General features: G+C 39.3%; 1 protein-coding gene across 1 annotated transcript in view; it reads right to left on the minus strand.

The window, feature by feature from the left end:
* The window catches only part of LOC149780882 (ileal sodium/bile acid cotransporter-like), a 56,308-nt gene extending 44,931 nt beyond the window's left edge, over positions 1 to 11,377 (minus strand). The window contains exon 1 of the mRNA XM_089937985.1: positions 11,286 to 11,377. The gene's annotated coding sequence lies outside the window, so the exon portion shown is untranslated. The remainder of the gene's footprint in view (positions 1 to 11,285) is intronic.
* Positions 11,378 to 12,720: the final 1,343 nt, after the last annotated feature.

Consider the following 12,720-nt stretch of genomic DNA (forward strand, 5'->3'; position numbering starts at 1 on the left):
TCCAAAAATGTTAACATATAACTCGATAACTGGCTACAACAAAAGGAAACGACTTGACATCAAGTTTTTTAAGCCCTGACTGACTAAATTCTCTATAAACATCAGTATAGAAGAAAAATACCCTAGCCTCAATGGGAAAATACATTACAGAAAACCACCCCGGGGACACCCTAGCCTCAAGTTTTTTTTAGCACACTCTGGGACACTCTAGCCTCAAGGTATTTTAGCACACCCTGGGGCACTCTAGCCTCAAGGGGAATTTAACAGGGGGAATAGTGGGTCTGTATAGCGTCAAAGGAAAGTGCGGTTGTTGTGTAAGGACAATATGAATGGAACAGGTGTGGTGACGTCACGGTACTGAACATTGTTAACAATGTTGCAACAATTGTAGGAACAGAGGAGGTGACGTCACGGGATAAAAACAAACCTAGAACTCTTGGCGGGAACAGGACTGGCGGGACAGAGACATTTATAACACATACAAACATAAACAACTATACAACCAACAAACAAGTTTTGTAGGCAAGAAAGCAGATCTTTTCTATATATATAACTCATACAACATACATCATTCAAACACAAATAACTATACAACTAACTTTTAAAAAATTAGGCAAGAAAGCAAATCTTTTCAAAGCATATGAGTGGCCCTGAAAAGGGCCTTTTTGTTCTTCCTCTTCTATATTCTCCAGTTCTTTCACCATTTCCTCACTTTCTCAATGATTCCCTTTTTCTTCTTCTTCATTTCCATCTTGGCATTGAGTCAGGATGTCCCATGGATCTAAATTCTCCTGCAACTTATGATTCATTCTTTCAAACTCCTCTTTTTTCTTTCTATTTTCTTTGTCCTTGTGTTTTCTTTTTCGTTTCTGTCCTTTGCCCAGGTATCTTTAATCTTTTTCACATCTACTCCCAACACCTTTCTCATCATTTCTTCTGCTTTCTTTAGCTGTCTAGTGCCCACTTCACAAATGACCACTCTTCCGAATACAATGTGTCTTCTAGAAAGCACCCGACTTTGATGACATTATCAATTGCCTCCTTCAAACTACTCACTCGCACATATTTTGGTGTAATTGATCTTCTTAATTTCTTCGCTTCCCCTCTATCATACCTGTTACCAAATCAGTCGCTAATTTCAAACAGGTCATAAAGTCTAGGCTACCTTGATACCTCAGTTCTTTCTCAAGCCTTTCCACCATATAGGCTACATCCATCATCCAGTACCAATTATCCTTCGATTTGCTGAACAACTCTATTGCCATCTTCGTTTATTCAGTGGTGAATGGCGCGAACTGACTGACTGACTATTTGAATTTACGTCGTTTCGCCCAACTAGGGCATGTACGACGGATTTCTGCCAGCAAAGCTGGCTGTTTAATTAATCATGGGGAAGGAATTAGTGCTTCATCCCGCAGGTATTTATGTGTTCACAGAACACTGATCAATTAGGTCGGCAGGTCTTGGGACTAATAAGGCCCTAACGACCTGAATGAAGGGCCGTCATGAATAGGAATGAATCCAACACGCACTCATGTTTAAAGATGAATTTCAGTCTGCCACAACTGCACAGGGGTGTCAACCAAAGCAGTTATGTGACGCCAGTATGACGCTCCAGATGTGTTTCACTGCTACTTCCCTAGTCCCCAGTGGATAATTTAGGCAATACTTTTTACTGTCCCGGGCAAACAATCAGTCCATTTTTGGCTGGTGGCTCATCATCTCTCCTTTCTTCGTGGGTATCATTTAGCCGCCACGCGGTCAGTTCACTGGTCGATGTCTCCTGGTTGAATGAAATCTGAATGAATGGCGCGAACAGTCGGGCGGTCGTTTTGATTATGGCCGTGTTCGCCCTTGCGGGCATGTACGACTGTTTAATTTCCCATTTGGGAATGTTTTATTTTTTCGAGGGGGAAGGAATGGTGCCACTTCCCCCAACGTATTAATGCATTTAGGAAGTGCTATTTGATTAGTCGGATTTTGAGACATTAATGTCTCACGGGACTCGTGGTGAGTGGGAATGGTCCACACGCACTCACCTAGATGGTACATGTCTGGAGGTGGCTATTTGTAGAAGAAGTTATATATATATATATATATATATAGATGTTAAGATGAATCTCCTAGACTATTTTAGGAAAAAGTTATTTAATCGAGTAATATTTGGTGTTTCTATTTTAAAATAAATATTTCCGCATTGTGTGGGGTGCCTGATGACTGGGATTTAGTCACCTTATAGTTCTAATTTTTAAGGACATATTTCCCAATTATGTAATTTGGTGCCATATTGTGTAGCTGGTCTTGATGGCTTTGGGTTTTTAGCCACCTTATAGGACTAATTTTGGGTTGTTAATCTAATGTCTAATTAGTTTATGTGTCAATTTGTTGCCGCATTGTGCAGTGGACCCTGATGGCTGGGATTTAAGCGACCTTATAATGTTTATTTTTGTTGGCCAGTCATAATTAGTATGTGTTAAGACGATTCATCATGCCTTAAGTAATGATAGAGCAGATAGATGTTAGTATGAATGATGAGCGATCACCTATTGCATTGCTTAATTGATCATACATTTGGACAGCTCAAGGCAGGTGCAGGTGTAGCATCAGCCCGCGCACTGGTGGTACTCGCCCCTACTCGGGCTGTAAACCGTATACTACTCCCGCCCCCAATTTCCCACCCAGCCGCACTAAGAGGGATGTCCGGTAATGCAGAATCTGATGTTGCATGGATGTGTATTGATCAAGTCCTACTTCTTAGACTGTGACTAAACTGCATTGCTTATGTAATCACCCAGGGTGTCAGGCCGGTCTGAGTATATGGATTGGTTGGGTTATATTTTATTGATTTTGTTAATTTCCTTATAGAAGATTAACATCATTTGTTTGTTTGGGGTTGGGATTGGTTTGGTAAAGAAGTTAGGTATATGGTGCGAACGACGAACGCTTTGACTTTATTTGTCAAGCACGGACGTGAAGGAAAACTCACCTCACATATTATCTACAATCCATACAGAAGGAAATGTAAAAACTATTATATATTATCAAAAAACAAAATCTCCTATCTACACACCGGAAGGAGAAAAAAACAAACCACAAATATACTATCAATACAGAGGTGAGGAGCAAAACCAAACCACAAATGAACTATCAACACAGAGGTGAGGAGCAAAAACAAATCACACATAAAATATCCACACACGGGAAGGAGAAAAAACAAACCACAAATATACTATCCACACACGAGAAGAGGAGAAAAAACAAACCACAAATATACTATCCACACACGGGAAGGAGAAAAACACACCATAATATCTACTATCCACACAGAAGGAAGGGGAAAACACACTCTACTACCCACACAAACGTACGAGAGCTCATAAAAATACACACACACACACACATCAGTAAAGTAGTGAGTGCTTATAATCACACTACTCCACATTGACACCAATTGGCAAGATGAATAGTCTTTTTTTCTAAAAATTTGGTTAGCCCTGAGAAGGGCTGTTTTATTGCTTTAACTCCAGATGCACCTGGCTAATGGTGACATCTCCCAGGCCTGACACCACAGATACAACGACGACTCCAATCGTTATCCCAGTCCACTGTTGTGGTTGGGAGCGCGGGGGGTGGGTGACTGGCTTCACTCTCCAAAACTTCACTTTCAGGGATAGTGAAGACTTCCCTCTGTCTTCTCCTATTCCAAACTATTGGATGTTGTGGCCTCCTTATATTCTGCTCACGCAGCTGTACTGATACTGGCTGTAGTGCTGGTAGAAGCTGCGGTGCTGGTACTGGCTGTTGTACTGGTAGAGGCTGTGGTACTGGTAGTGGCTGTGGTGCTGCCATTGCCCGCGGAGGCGTACTCACCATTGGCTTCACCTCACACACAAATCTTATTATCAGGTGAGGTAGTATAGGTTTTTCTTTCCTCATATTCTTTCTTTTTCTCCCCCCCACCTCCTTCTCTATCCCGGCCTCTTCGGCTATGGCCTCCATAGCCAGTTCATCCAGGATGAGCCTGGCATACTCCAGGTGCATTTGGAGTTCAAGCTATTTAGCAATTCTGTTGCTCATCTTCTTTAGTTGATGCCTCAGCGATTGGTAGCCAGACTGACGAGTGTTTCCCTTTATGTTCGACAAGCGCGGACGTGAAGAACAATACCCCGTTACCAAAACTTACATTGCCCATATCCTTACCCAAAGAAACATGGAACGCGTGGACTTAAAAGAAACACTCACTCACTTTTTTACTTACAAACGCTAACTACTAACAAAACCTCACGGACTATTTGATAAACTACCGAAACGAAGTGTTTATAGACACACTTCTAACAAAGTTAAAGAAACGAAGTTCTTATGGACACAATTCAAATTTTTAACTTGCTAGCATAACATTGGCAATTGAATTAGTATCTCTTTTCTAGAGTATTCGGATAGCCCTGAAAAGAGCTGTTTTTGTGGACAGGGAGTTATGGCAATCTTTTATTGTCTAAGATTTTCGTCCCTGTCTGGCGACAGGGTTTATTACAGGATAGGACCTGCTTCTTCGGAAAGAGAAGAAGAACTCTTTCCTGTCTACATGGCAGTCGACAAAACTTATGTGCGGTTCCTCTTGTTGCTGCTGCTGCTTGCTCTGCTCTCTCTCTACTTCTGAAATATGTACTTCGTCCATTCTTCTTTCTCTTTCTTGATTTCCTCTCTGAAAAGCTCTTCTATCAGGTCATCGGTCACTTTCAACAATCTGACATTCTCTATCTCTTCAGGCTTCAGTATCAGGCTTTGCCGGACTCGATGTAAATTCAGCTTGGCAAGTCTTCAACACATCTGCATAGGAGGACGAGTCAACAATGAATGGTTAGACTGGAGACTTCCTGTCTTTATATGGTTTAAGCGCGGACGCGATGGAAAACATACCTAAACTGTTTAGAGTCGGAACGCTATCATACTTTGATTTGAGGGTGAGAGAAGTCAAAGAGCATGTATCATCATAAAAATTGGAAAGAAACAACAGACACATTTTTCAAAACACAACATTTTTATCCAAAAATCTAATAATTAACAATTAACCATAAAACATTTTTTCAAACAAACATTTTTTAAATAATTTGTTTTGACAATGTTGACAACGTTGTGATGTCAAGCTAGACTTCCACTGATGGAAGTCATTGGGCCATTGATTTACACTACGTTTCCTAGATAAAGACAAAAGATAACCATAATGGTTACAAAACCATCGATCTACTTTGTCATCGTTTCTAGAAGAGTGACGATCAAAATAAGGAACTAAATGCTCTAAAGAATATCCAAGACTGCGTTGATGAAGAAAATACACACAATATTGTCCATACAACGTGGAATCTGAGCCTTGTAATTTCACATTATTGAATCGTGTCGTCTGGGTATTTCTTCTCATAAATCTTTATACTACTGATGCAACAAGTTAGCATTATTGCTACGTATGACTTGTCCACAAGTAGGGCACAATCTCAGGAGTTGACAAGCACTTTTCTGCTGTGAACCATGCGTTTTTAGGTTGGACTGACAAAAGTGCGGAGACAAGTATAGCAATGCACTCGTTCTTTTCATTCGCACAGAAGGGTTGAGAAGCCAAACATCCTGAGCATTTCGTGTTGCTCTCGATTGTTATACCCATAGTCACATTTCTAACAGCAATAACCATATCCTAGGAATCCAGTGATACTTGTAATGGCATGGAAATGTTCATCGTAATAATAGATTTGAATGTATTTTCTGTTTATGAAACTTTTGCCTCGAAACAAAAGAGGCCCGCGCACTTCTTGAGGATGCACTTTCAACGTGTAGCGTGGAGCGAAGACGTCTTGCAATTTTTGCATTTCAACAATGCCACACGGTGTGTCTTTGGATATCCCCGCTTGTTGTAACAGGAGTTCTGCTTCTCTTTGTTGCTTGGTTTGATCCGATTGGCGAATATTTTTCCAAGTTCTTTTCCATTCTGCCGCGTCGTTCTTGTCGACATACGTTCGTCCAATCACGATGGCACGGGATAAACACATTTGGTCTTGAGGGTTGTTAAATCAGACAAGGTTCGTTTTGATGCTGCGAAGGTCGTCTACCAATATCACAATTTTTGCGTCCTGTCCCACGGGGAAGAGACACGTGGGTAATCAACAGTGTTGATGTCAGCCTTGTCGTTGGATTGTTGCAGTTGTTGAATCTTGTCGATGACTTTGGAAGGTATAAATTCTGTTGGGTTGCTAAACTTGATCCAAACGGGTGACTTCAAACTGTCGTGATGAACGGAAAGCCTCAAGCGATTGTCTTATTGGCTTGGCATTGCCGTTTCAGTGTGGTTAACAAAGAATCCCACACCTCGGTGATAAACCCCTCTGCTTTCTCTAACGGTACTTGGGACTTGAAATCTTTAAACTTCACTGCGTACGTGTAAGCCATAGTTCTAAATTTTATAGGGGAGCGCTTTTCCGTCTCTCGAATGTGATAGTACTTTTCAGGGTTTACAGATGGCGGTGAACTATGGTTGCGTGTAGACTCTCTGGGTCTAGATTCTGGTTCACTCATGTCATATTCAGAATCGCTGCCATGAATTTGAGCCAAGACTGTAGCTATTGTGCGAGGCGATAAATCACGTTTCTGCCTCTTACTTTCTTCTCCATGCTCCATGACATGATGGGATCGTTTCATCTTGACTGCAAAAAGTCAAATGACTACATTTTAAACGCCATCGACCCCTTTATATCCATTATCAGACCAGTATATATATATAAAGATCAGTGTCTTTCATTGAGAGTATTCATTTCACTCTCAAACCGACCAGAACTATCGAAGAGCCCAAATAGATCGAACTTCTGATCAGAGCTTTGCAAGTTGTCACATGAAAGTTTTCTTCAGACAAGCCGATGGACTACTCCCCCTCAAGATACTTGCTATATCTGTAAAAAGAAAGGGTATTTGGACAGAGTGTCCACGCCGTCAAAAAAGCAAGACATGTATCAGAAGAGACAAAGGTCAAGATACCTGTTATCATTGTCAAGAGAAAGGACATTGGTCTTCAGAATGCCCTAAGAAACAACAGGAGCAAGAGGAAGAGAGTTGTTTCGAACAGGAAGAACTCAGATACGTAAAAAAGAGAGATAAGAGAAGTAAAGAAGACGAGAAGTGAGAAAGAAGAGGAGGAAAAACCTGTGAAAGTGAAGAAATTAAAATAAAACAGAGAGTGAACCAAGACACGGAATAAGTATATGAACATTTTAAAGTGCTGTGTTGTGTTGTGTTGTGAAATGAATTGTAAATTTTTTACCAGAATAGACCAGAGAGGGAACGCAAGTGTCTCTTGTTTGTTTGTTTTTTTTTTTTAAATATGGATCTACACTCATGGACTCACTTACACGCATACATCATGGACAGAAAAAAAAGGATTTTGAGTTTGAATTGATTTTGGCAAAATGAATGACATCTCTTTTCGAGAGAAATAGGTGGCCATGAAAAGGACCGTTGGGGATTTGTTTGTTTTTACAAAATGGCAGGAAAGTGACGTAATCAGCTTTAACTGCCTTATGCTTTGCCACTGCCAAAGCCTACTTCTGGACTTGCTCCTGTCAATGATGATTTGGTAGAAATCACTAGGGGTGGTATCGCAGGCTCGGAAAGGTCTTTTTCTCTTGGATCATATAAAAGAAGTCTAATACATTTGCTTCAGATTCCTTAACTCGGCCAAAATGTCTAAGAGTACCGTTACCGTTTGACTTTCACTGTCCTTCTCTCCTAGGCTTTGTTTCTTCTCTGCTGCTTCATCTTCTTGTTTCCTTATCCTTGCTTCTTCTTGCTGTTGCTGTTGAAGGAGAAAAGCTTGTTCTGCTTCTTTCTGCTGTTGTATACATTTCTCCGATTCTTCTTTCTGTCTCTGTTTAAAATACTCAACGTGTGGTAAAGAAGGAGAAGGTGGCGAAGGTACTGGTACCGGAACAAATTCTTGTCAAGAAGAACGAAAATCCACTAAATCCCAATTAAAACGACCTCTTCTGGAAGTTGGACTATGTCTTTGGCAGCCGCTGCTATACCATCGCTTCTCGTTTAAACGGCCGCGGCATCCCCATTCATCGTCCTCTTAGTTTATGTCGAGTTTGTCGCATAGATTGACTGCGAACAGACGCTAGCGCACCTATATAGGGAATGTGACGTCACAGGTAGCTCTCTTCGGATTGGAAGACAGACACCACACTGTAACTGAATTTTGTAACTTGTGTTAGGATTGGTAATAAAAACTCAATCCGTTTCGATCCGCTCTTCCACTATAAATAACCCAGTTCAGTTCATAACATTCAAATGTTCTCGTCACAAGATGAGGACAAACATATAATCATCTACCCTCGTATCGTCGATGCTGTTCCGTACGGATTTACCCATGTATGTGAAATCATCATGGACAATTATTCGGATCACAGATACAAGCGTTTGGAAAAAAAGAATGTATTTGGAGAGACAAGGCTGTTTGAAGAGATTCCTTATCTACGGACCAGAAATCAGAATAAGTTTAAGGAAGAGAAGAAGACCTATGCGATGCCCTGTGTGTTGGCGTAATGACGATAACATAAACCCACAGGCCCTGTTCAGGGTCACTCATATCCCTCGAAGAGATTTGCTTTATTGCCTAAATTTTTAAAGTTAGTTGTATAGTTATTTGTGTTTGTATGATGTATGTTGTATGAGTTATATATCTAGAAAAGATCTGCTTTCTTGCCTACAAAACTTTTTTGTTGGCTGTACAGTTGTTTATGTTTGTATGTTGTATGTGTTATAAATGTCTCTGTCCCGCCAGTCCTGTCCCCGCCAAGCATTCGATGTTTGTTTTTCACGTGACGTCACCTCACCTGTTCCTACAATTGTTGCAACAGTGTTACCAATCTTCAGTACCGTGACGTCACCACACCTGTTCCATTCGTATTGTCCATATACAACAACCCACTCTCCTTTGACGCTATACAGACCCAATATTCCCCATGTTCAATTATCCTTGAGGCTAGAGAATCCCATGGTGTGCTGAAAAACCTTGAGGAAAGAGTGCCCCAGGGAGTCTGTAATATATTTTCCTACTGAGGCTAGGGTATCCCACTACACTATTAACATTGGTATAAAACCTGAATACTGTGCAAAACAGATGCATGGATGAGGGTCACGTGAACATGTTTATATCACGTACTCTCAAAGTGGTCCTGACAAAAACCAATAATTTTACTCTAAGAAAAAATAAAGAAAGTTGTTTACTTTACTAAAATCTATCTACTAGTCGAGGGCCGCGTATCCAATACAGCCTCTATCTAACCTTTATTATTCCCACAAAAAAAATAAAATTAAAAAAAAAAAAAAAACTTTTTCACGTAACTGTTACTAATTTTGAATTGTGGTCGGGAAAGCTGACAAACAAACAATACAAATAAAATAAATATAAATTAAATCATATATAGATAAGAAAAGGCACACTTTGCCTATGTGTCTCATCAAATGAATTTGAAGCCGTCAAGACACTTGGAATAAAACCCTCAAAACCAGAAAGTATATTAAATTCACATAAGGAGTTATTGATACTGGGGTATTGATTCTCTCTCTCTCTCTCTCTCTCTCTCTCTCTCTAGCGTAGTATTGATGTGTAACTTCGCCCTCTTAGTAAGAGGGGTAGTTAATTGGATTTGGATGGCGTTATCTAGAGGATGACTGTCACGGAATTGTATAAATTCTTTTATTTATTAAATACATGTACTCGGGTTTCGTTTTTTGTGTAAAGCGATACCCGAGGGGGATTTATGTATATTGTCTCGTATTTCGAAATGATGAGTTCGGTTCATCCTATGCCGCACGTGCGAAGTGCTCTCGATGGGAAGAATCGAATGCCTTCAGTTCACAGACTATATCTGTGTATAAATACCTGTGTATAAAACTCTTTACATTGCGGATAATCTTGTCAGTCAGCGGTCTACTTAAGGACTCTTCAGCTGTAGAGGTATGTATGTTTATTAATTTCTTGTATATAAGTTATAACTATTGTACTACCACGTTTATTTTTGTATGTTTGATATGGAGTTTTTGTTTACGCAGTATAATGCACATATTTTATTGTTTGCGACTTAGCAAGGGATTTATTTTAGTAATATAAAGCTACATTTTTAAGAAATGTTTAGTACAGTAGGATTCTTATCGAGCAGGGTTAGTTTTATTTCTGAACCTGTTGTTTTGTAATTATTGTGCCGATAATGTAATCTATATAACTTACCGCGTATAACGTCATTACGTTTCACCTTATATGCCCGTGTCATGTATACTACACTGTATTGGATATATTTTCAGCTGTGTAGAGCAGTCCAGAGTGTCTAGAATGTCTAGAGTGACTAGAGTGACCAAAGTGACCCGGGCGTTCAAAGTTATCGGAGTGATCGGGGTCGACGTGGTGCAAGCTGTAAAGGCAACCACATGAATTAACCGTAGCAGCTGTGAAGCTGAACTGTAGCAGCCGTGGGGCTGAAATAAAGTGTGCTGATGACGGAGTGTATCTACTTACATATAACCTTTTAATCGTTGGCTAATTTTGGGGTTCGTAAAACCCATTGTATCTTTTGGGACTGTAAAGATGATTTGCATATGTCACTTTTTGTTTGCATAATTTCAATATCTGAGTGAATTCATTGTACTACACACGAGTAAAATTCTACATTGTTTGCTAGTTGAGTAAACTATATCCATCTTTTCATTGTGAAATCACTGTTAACCATTCATCCCTTGACTTTGTATTTTGTAAAGTAATTTATTTGTATTTTTCATTACTAAGTCTGCGCGTTCTTATGTTAATTAGTCCAATATATGGATTATATATACACGCATATATTCATAATTAATTGCCTATTCAAGTCATTCATTATTAAACATTGTATTTATATCATCGACAAAAGTGTTCTGTTGTGAATCCGGAAAGCCCACCCGGTTATCTTGTTACAATGACCTCCCTCGATATTATAGCCCGGTGGGAGTGGAAAGATAGAATTTCAACAGAGAACTGAGCAACACTATTGGGAAGAATTAGTACATTACAAGCCTCCTTAGACAACAAAAATAACAAAATTTAATCAATAACAATTAATAGCAGCAACTACAATTCAATCTAAGTAATGTCAACATAATTTAATAGCAGTGTCTAATTTGAATTTATTTCATCATGATAAAGAGTGGTGAATAGAGAGCAATATCCACGACTGATTGCATCACCTTCCTCCCTTGACCGTGTATCAACGACTTACTATTTTCTCGAGCCTTCCTATTCTCCAATCCTCACCCCTTCCTAGACGTCCTAGTCTTTTATTCTGAACTCGTTACTTCTTTTTTGGACTTACATCTTCGGACTGTCCCGTCTCTCCCCAGAAAGCTGTTCCTTAAAGGAAAAAATTGCCCCTAAATCTCTATATGTACCACTTTTAACACGTACACAAAATCCCTCACTTACGTTACTCAGAAGCATACTTGCTGTCCACACTACATAAATTCTGACTTAATCCGATAGATCACCACTCTCGCTTCACAGCGACTGACCATAACTTAACACGTGAGCGGTATATCAAACATTACCGTATCTCTTTATCTACGCTACCACATGCTCGATTGCTGTTCATAAAATTCACAAAATTCTAGCTCACATCAATCCCTAACTTACAAGATTATTTAAACATTACAAAATCAGTTATAAATATGCGATTATCATTAACTCACGATAATCAGTAAAAAAAATAAAAGAGATAAATTGCATAACAACTGTAGCATTAACATTTTTCTATGAAATTAAATAAACGATAAGTAATATGGAACCTAGTAATATCAAACACAGTTGCACAAAACAATCAATCGAAATAGAAAATTAGGTGGAAAATTAAAATTGAGTATCTTAACGCTGTTCTCTTTCAGAAATTGTGCGTCCTAGCAGTAAACCCGTTCTTTTCTTACAAGACAGCCAGCTGGTCCCCATTTTTTGTTTAACGAGGAAAGCACTATTCTTTTTAGGCTTCAGCGTCGTCAGACTTTTCCTCTTTCAGGATTTTTAAGACCAAAGAATTTCGACCAAGGTCGTCACTTTAAATTCACATTACTTCTAAAGTGTACGCCTTAATTTACTGACCAATCGTTAGCAGCGGTTTCTAAATTTTTCCCAAGATAATCATTTCTTTCGTCGGATCGTAGCTTACTGTGCATATCAATTTCCTTTTGAAAATGATAATTTGACACAGGTTCCTATCAAGCGGTTATGGTTGGTAGCTGAAATGTTTACTCTCTCAGGACGGCGTTGCAATGCCCTGGTCAAATCTCAGTGAGTCACACATGCTAGCCTTTAAAGTTTTAACACTGACATGGGGGAGAAAAGAAGAACGGTCGAAGTGACTCTCCACCAAATCTATTTTGTCTTAAATGTGATAAAATTGTAATGCTCAATGCATTCAACTTTAAGGTTCAATACAATTTAAAGTTCGACACTTTACATGATGCATTTGGCTTATATGTTTACATGCACTTACATTCAATGTCCAATACTGATTTGGTAAATCATTTCTCAGGAATGATGACACGTGATTTGTTAATTGTTGTAAGCAGCAAACAACTGATGTGTTTTCATCTTATATGTATTTTAACGTTTGTGAAGATAATATACAACAAACTTTCGACTGTATCGATACTGATAATGAACGT

This window comes from Sinohyriopsis cumingii, chromosome 16 (genome assembly GCF_028554795.1).
Source record: "Sinohyriopsis cumingii isolate HCF-2022 chromosome 16, ASM2855479v2, whole genome shotgun sequence".
Taxonomy (NCBI): Eukaryota; Metazoa; Mollusca; class Bivalvia; order Unionida; family Unionidae; genus Sinohyriopsis; species Sinohyriopsis cumingii.